Genomic DNA, 8,592 nt, shown 5'->3' with positions numbered 1-8,592 from the left:
CTGTGACCACTTAACTGACCAATCACATCGTCAATTGATGACTGGTCTGAAGCCTATCTCGGATAAAAGGTTGAGGACCACGTATCATCATTGAATCATAAAAAAATTATGTAACAGAGGAGGTGTTCAGCCCATAATATCTGCACTAGCTGAAAGTGAACTCTGCAGTATAATCCTAATTTCCAGCTATTTGTCGTGTAACTCTGAGAATTAAAGCAGCTGCACTGTATATCAGAGTAATTTTTAAATGTGACATATGCTTGTGCCTCTACCTCCATTTCTGACAGTGAGCTCTGGAACCAGTCATCCTCTGGGTGAAGTGATCCCTCAGTTTCTCTCTTTTCCTTCCAATTACTTCAGATCTCTGTCTCCTGGTGACTGACCTCTCTGTCAATGAAACCTCTCAGTTTGTGGCCATTGTAATTCTATCACATGCTCTGTTCCAGTCAAATCAGCCAAAGCCTGTCCAAACTTTCCAGATTATTAAAACTTTTCACTGCGACAACATCTTGATAATCTCCACTGTGCCCTCTCTTGTGCAGTCACGTTCCTCCTGTTATGCAGTAACTGAATTGTATCCAGGCTTCTCACTGTTGTCTAACTAGTATTTTCTTCTTTAGAGATCAAGAACAATGGCTTTCTCACCTCCCGTTTGCTTCAATGCAATGAACACTGACAGGTCTAACCTGTTAGTATTTGAAAGAGTATTTTTCTGAAGAAGGATCTAGGCCCAAAACATCAGCTTTCCTGCTCCTCTGATGCTGCTTGGCCTGCTGTGTTCATCCAGCTCTACACGTTGTTATCCCAACTCTTTCACTTCCCTGTTTTGCTTTTCCTCATAGTATTCAGACAGTGGTCCAATTCCCTTTGGAAGGCATAATTAAATGTTGACGGAACTCCCATCAATAAACACATTGAATTAGACTCTGTGTACAAACCACTGGGAAACAGAACCGGAAGTGGTACCAAACACCCCGATAAACTGAGGCATATAAATAACAAGCGGGACAGAACACTGACGCTTCACCGGAGGCGCACTGATGGTGTTACCTAGCAGGGTGACTGGCTCGGCGAGCATGTCTACAACTTCATCCACAACATGAGCTACATATCCTCTCGAAAACTTTAAACATCTTATGGGCACAACACCCTCAAACTGGCCCACAGATGGGAAACAAATGCCATCTGGCTGAGCACGACCCGCGAACAACTATACTTGCTGCACAAATGCCTCAGAAAGCAGGTACTATCACAAAGCTTAAGGTATGAAGCATCTATCAACAATCCACAGGCATGGAGAACGGACGCAGAATGGTAAGGGTTATGATCAAAGATGCCCACAACTGCCTCCACAAATACAAGCAGGAAACTACACGCCAAAAAACTCTGTACTCCAACGCAATCGGCCAGGAATGAACATCCACACTGGAACAAGCCATCAGCATACAACAACAAAAGACCAGAACAAAGAAAAGAATAGCCCTACAAGAAAAACTGTCCAAAATCACCCACAACAACGACACGGACAACACAGATTCATGGATTAAAAACATCTCAGATCAACCACTTACAGACACTGAGAAGACCATCCTAGTGCGCGGACTGAATTATAACTAGAGGCACCAAAAAGACTGACTTTCTGGCTGGACTGGAATCGACACTAAAGAGCAAGGGACTCACAGAAAAAGTACAACAGACCATCAAACAGACGATATTCCCAACACTGAGCAAAAAAGGTAATCGGAACACATTCAACACAGAAGAGAGGAAAGCCCTGGAAAGACACAAGACAGGAACATTGTAATCTTACCAGCAGACAAAGTAATGACAGTAATCCTCAATACAGCCCAATACATCGAGAAAGCCAATGCACAACTTGGAGATACCAACACCTACCAACAGATGGCAATAGACCCAACACCACAGTTAGGGAACCAGATTACAACAACCCTGAAGAAATTACACAACTCAGGAGACATCAGCAAGACAGACTACCAAATAATGAAGCCAAAGGGATCCAACACACCGCGATTCTTTGGACTCCCCAAGGTACACAAACCGGGGCTTCCCCGCAGACCCATTGTCTCACTACCAGGCACACCAACATATAAACTTACCAAAAAACTACAACAGAAATTGAAATACTTAGTTGACAATACCACCCACTCCATCCACTCCTCCCAAGAATTCCTCAACATCATCAAGGACACCAGGATAGAAGAGGATGAGCTGATGATATCCTTCGACATAATAGTGCTATTTACATCCACAAACATCGACCTAACCAAAGAGATAATGGCCACACTACTGGACGAATCAAGCGGGCAGGCACCCCAGGACACCAACAACATCAATAAGGACACCACCATGAAACTACTAGATCTGTGCCTCTCAACCCATTTCACCTTCAACAGCGGCATATACAAACAAATCAATGGAACACCAATGGGATCCTCAATATCAAGACTGATTGCAGAAGCAGTAATGCAAAGGTTAGAACTGACAGCGCTCCCCACTATACAACCAAACTTTGGGTCTGATATACAGGTGACACCTTCATGACTATCAAACGCACAAAACTAGAAGCAACCCACCAACACATAAACAACATCCTCACCAGGATAAAATTCACAAAAGAAGAAGAGAACAACAACTGACTACCCTTGTTGGACATAACGGTAGAACACACAAAGACAACAGGGAACTCCAGACTAGCGTATATAGAAAGATCACACAGAGGGACCAGATACTCAATTACACTAGCAACCACCCCAACGCCCACAAACGGAGCTGCATCAGGACACTATTTAAATGAGCCACAACACATTGCAGCAACCCGGAATGACGCTAAGCAGAACAGGAGAACGTATAGGGAGTCTTCAAAAGAAATGGATACGAAAAACCATAATTCGCCGTTACCTCCAAGACAGACCACAACAGGAAGACACAACACGACCAGGATCACTAACCACCCTATCATACATCAAGGATATTTCAGAGATGACCACAAGACTACTCAGACCCCTAGGTATCAGGGTAGCCCACAAACCAATAACCACCCCACAACAGCTACTGACAAACATAAAGGAGACCATACCGAAAACCTGCAAAACTGGTGTAATATACAAAATACCACGCAAGGATTGTGAGAAACATTACATAGGCCAAACTGGAAGAAAACTGACATTACGGATTCGTGAACACCAACTAGCCACCAAGAGACATAAGCAATTCCCACTGGTCTCATTACACACGGACAAAGAGGGACATGAATTGGACTGGGACAACACATCCACAATCGCACAAGCCAAGCCAAACAGAAACATGCCAGGGAATTCCTGGAGGCCTGGTATTCTAACGGGAACTCCATCAACAAACACATTAAATTAGACCCGGTGTACAAACCACTGGGAAACAGAACCGGAAGTGGTACCAAACACCCGAGCAAACTGAGGCATATAAATAACAAGCGGACGGAACACCGACGCTTCACCGGAGGTGCAATGACGATGTTACCTAGCAGGGTGACAAAACGTCTGCAACCAAACACACTGTCTCAGTGAGCATGTCTACAACAGCAGTCTAGATTCTCCAATCTGACCAGACAGTAGTAATCCCTTAGCCCTTCTTAGAAATTTTTTGCATCATCTCTAATGACATTGAAAATTTTCTAAACGTTGGAGCTCGGCATTTGGCATTATACTTAGTTGAGGCTTATACTGTTTTAAAAAGTCCATCATTTCGTCATTAATGCCTGCATTTACAATGTCCAAGATTCTGTAAATCTTTTTAACTAGTTTTGCAAGTCGCCCTGCCATCTTCGATGATTTGTGTCCAATTTCATCTACTCCTTCACCCGTTTTACTTGAATTCTTTATTTCCTATTTCGTCTCATTCTTCTTACCATCATCTATCACTTCATACTTTATCAAATTTCAATCTGTCAGATCTTCACCATTCTATCAGCCTATGCCCTGTTGAAATCTATCACTATCCTTATCATGACTGGGGATATTTTGAGGATTTGAAATTATGCCCTACATCTCCAAGTAAGGATCATTCATGTAGATCAAAAAAAAAAGCAGTGGCCTAATACTGTGTCCCAGGAACAATAAGATCATAAGACACAGGAGCAGAATTAGGCCATTAGGCCCATCAAATCTGCCCCACTAATCGATTATGGAAGATACATTTATCAACCCCATTCTCCTGCCTTCTCTCCATAACCCTTGATCCCCTGACTAATCAAGAGCCTATCTATCTCTGTCTTAAATACACTCAATGACTTATCCTTCACAGCCCTCTGCAGCAGAGTTCCACAGATTCCCTACCCTCCCCATCTCAGTTCTAAAGGGTAATCCCTACACTCTGAGGCCATGCCCTAATCTCTGCGGCTGGGCCCTAGTCTCTCCTACTAGTGGAAACATCTGATCCATGTCCACTCTATCCCCACTATCTATCTTTCTCCAAAAAAAAAACAATGATTCACCCCACTATTTCCAGTCACTTAGCCAACTTTGTATCCATGCTGATTTTATTTCATGAGCTCTATCTTTTCCGACAATATATGTACAAAACATAAAAAGGCCCTTCAGCCTATTGTTCTGAGTCGGTCAAAAATCACCACCTAACCATTCTAATCCCATTTTCCAGCCCTTAGCCAATAGCCCTGTATATCTTGGCATTGCAAGTGCACAGCTAAATACTTCTTAAATGTTCATAGGGTTCCTGCATCTACCACCCCTACAAGCAGTGAGATTCTCGCCACCCACTAGGTAAAAATGTTTTTCCTCTCCTCTAAACCTCCCGCCCTTTCCCTTAAATCTAAGCCTTCCGGTCACTGATCCCTCCAACAAGGGGAAAAGTTTCTTCCTGTCTATGCCCCTCAATACGTCACAATGATGTACCTCCTCAGTCTCTTCTGCTCCAAGGGGAGAAAACAACAGTCTGCCCAATCTCTCTTCATAACTGAAACTCTCTAGCTCAGGCACTATCCTGTTAAATCTCCTCTGCACCCTCTCCAGTGCTATCATGTCCCTCTTACAATGTGGATCCCAGAACTGCACACAATCCTCCAGCTGTGGCCTAATCAATGCTTCATTCCATTCCAACATCATCTCATGCTGCAGATGGACTCTAGCAAAACACAAATGTCAATACACAGCCTGTCAGCCACCCCCAACCACATTCTAGCCTTGACATTCTTTCTTGTCAATATTCAACAAACGAATGAGAGCCTTGAGGAAGATTTCACACATAGAAGATCAATCAAAAGCAAATTCTTTCAAAATACTCGCCTTAATGTGTTTTAGAAACCATTACAATTCACATTCTCTCCTGCAGCATATGGTATGGATCAGTTCTTTCTTTTCTCAGAATAATAGTCAAAACATAAGTCACAATGGAGATTTTCCAATCCAGATGGTTTTATTCAGACAAAAGTCAAGGTGAGCCATGTGTTTTCACAACCCTTTCCCTGTAACTCCTAATGATCAAACAGAAAAATCACACAACTACCACCAAATGGAATAGCTAATATTGCTCTACAATGAAAGACTCGTCAGGTTACTGATGACACTAATCAGTGGCTTGTAAGCAATTCATCAAGACAGAAAGCAATTTTTCATTAAAATGAAAGATAAAAACTAAGTACACCTTGCTGTGTTTCAGAGGTTTAGGTTAACTGTTTATTGTTTACTGTTCATTGCATCAACTTATAACATATAATTTATCACATCAAATTGCCTGAGAACACTTTAAAAATGGTCACTATTTTAATGCTTAGACTGCCAAAAGGACTTCAGAAAATCCTGTCTCCCCGATGCAAACAGCTTTACAAGCTTTTACCGAACGCTTGGACAGTGAAAGAAACACCAGCATTCTATAAAACTACTCAAATGTCAAAAGACTTTACTTTTTACAGCACTATTAACTCTCTAGATCTCAAAGGCAGAAAGAAGGTTTTAGTCTGCTCCCTCCTTTTCTTTGTTCTATCCTTAAACTACAATTTTATTTCCTTTCCCTCACCAACCTTCTCTTGCCCAATGCTCCTTGGTCTTCTTATCCTCCCTCCCTCCTGTAACATAGCTTTTCTATCCTTCAACTGAGTTAACCTTTTAGAGGTGGGAAAAAGGATTTAAATTGGAATTTTACTGACAAAAGAGTAGAATCAGAGACATGAATAATCAATGTGGTTTTGCGATGCTAAATAATTGACTGAAAACTTTGTGAACAGTCCACGACTCCTGCCATCTGAATGCTGTACTGTTTATCTAATTTGCCCACAAGGGGTAAGCACAATGAAAATGAACTATTTCCTATTTGCAAAAAAAAAACACCCCAGGTTAAACATACACAAAGATCCTAAACCTACCCTGAAATGATAGGTCTTAAATAAAAGACAAGTTTTATAAACAAAAGGTCAGATTTATGTCTAAGATATAAAAATATAAAACAAAGGTCTTACAAATATTAATGTTTTGACGGTGTCTCAGTCACTCACCTCAGAGTCAACAGGTTGTAACTTCAAAACTCCAGAACTACACACAATCCTCTAGCTGTGGCCTAACCAACATTTTATATTGTTCCAGCATAATCTCCCTGCTCTTAAACTCTATACTTCAACTAATAAAGACAAGTTTCATTTGCCTTCTTAACCACTCTAGCCACCTGTCTTGATACCTTAAGGGACTGGTGTACATGCACACCAAGGTCCCACTGATCCTCACTGCTTCCTGGGTCTTACTGATCACCATGTACTCTCTTGCCTAGTTAGTCCTGCCCAAGTGCATTACCTCACATTTATCTGGATTGAATGCTATCTGACCCACCCATCAATATCCTCCTAATCTAAGGCTTTCCTCCTCATTATTCACCACCCCACCAATTTTTGTAACATCTGCAAACTTAATGATCAACTCTCCGGCATTCAAGTTTAAATCATTTACACGTACGATAAACAGCAAGAACCCAACACTGACCCCAGTGCAATCCCACACCCCCCACCCCCCCACCCCAAACACAGACTTCCAGTCACAAAAACACTGCTCGACCATGACTATCTGCTTCCTGCCACTCAACCAATTAGAACATAGAACAATTCAGCACTGGGACGGGAAATTAAACTAATCCCTTCTGCCTGCTTCATATCTCTCCATTCCTTGCATATTCATGTGCTTATCTAAAAGTCTCTTAAACGGTCCTATTGTATCTGCCTCCACCAACATCCCTGGCAGCGCGTTCCAGAATCCTACAACTATCTGTGTAAAAAAACTTGCCCCTCATGTCTCCTTTGAACTTTCCCCCCCTCACCTTAAACGCATGCCCCCTAGTTTTAGACATTTCAACTCTGAGAAAAAGATTCTGACCATCTACCATATCTATGCATCTCATAATTTTATAGACTTTTATCAAATCTCTCCTCAGCCTCTGCCGCTCCAGAGACAACAACCTGAGTTTTTCTAGCCTCTCCTTATAGCTCATACTCTCTAATCCAGGCAGCATCCTGGTAAACCTCTTCTGCACCCTCTCCAAAACTTCCACATCCTTCGTGTAATGTGGCGACCAGAATTGAACGCAATACTCTAAATGTGGCTTCTAAAGCTGCAACATGGCATCCTGACTCTTGTACTCCTGACCAATAAAGACAAGCATGCCATACGCCTTCTTTACCACCCTTTCTACTTGTGTGGCAACTTTCAGAGACCTATGGACTTGAACCCCAAGATCCCTCTGTACATCAATGCTGTTCAGGGCCCTGCCATTAACTGTATATTTTTCCTTAACGTTTGATCTCCCAAAGTGCAGGACTTCACACTTCTCCAGATTAAACTCCATCTGCCATTTCTCTGCTCAAATCTGTAACTGATCTATATCCCGCTGTATCCTTTGACAACCTTCTACACTATCCACAACACCACCGATCTTTGTATTGCCTGCAAACTTACTAACCCACCCATCTACATTTTCAAAAGTCACACAACACCAGGTTACAGTCCAACAGGTTTATCTAAAATCACAAGCTTTCGGAGCCCTGCTCCTTCAACAGGTGAAGTGAAGAAAAGCACACAGGCACAGAATTTACAGGCGGAGAGATCAAAAGATTGTGCAAATGGTGTGAGTGAAGTGTCGACAGGCCGAATAACAAGTCTCTGCAGGTGATCAAAAGTGTCAGATAGTGTGAGTACAGTGTCAACAGCTGAATAGGAAGTGAAGAGATGACCTATAATCTGATTAAATGAGGCAGAGAGATAATTACAAAAAATAAAAACAAAATGGTGCTGGAGACAAAACAAATGGCTGAAATAACTAGATGAGTATAACAGTCGCATGCTAACCAAAGTAATAAGTAATCCAAAACTGTATAAACTAATTAAGGAAGAGACATCATAACAAGTTACCAAGGTGATGGTGTCAAAACAGGACAGGAAGGAAGATTTTACAAATACAGAACGGTGTGGTGGGGTTACATGTGGCGTGGCATGAACCCAAGATGACTGTTGAGGCTGTCTTCGTGAGTACGGAACTTGGCTGTCAGTTTCTGTTCAGCGATTCTGCATCATTGTCATCTCGAAGTCTGTCATGGAGGACCCT

The sequence above is a fragment of the Rhincodon typus genome, chromosome 5, assembly GCF_021869965.1.
Source record: "Rhincodon typus isolate 14 chromosome 5, sRhiTyp1.1, whole genome shotgun sequence".
Classification (NCBI taxonomy): domain Eukaryota; kingdom Metazoa; phylum Chordata; class Chondrichthyes; order Orectolobiformes; family Rhincodontidae; genus Rhincodon; species Rhincodon typus.
The sequence above is the reverse complement of the archived record's forward strand: the minus strand, read 5'-3'. Positions refer to the sequence as shown.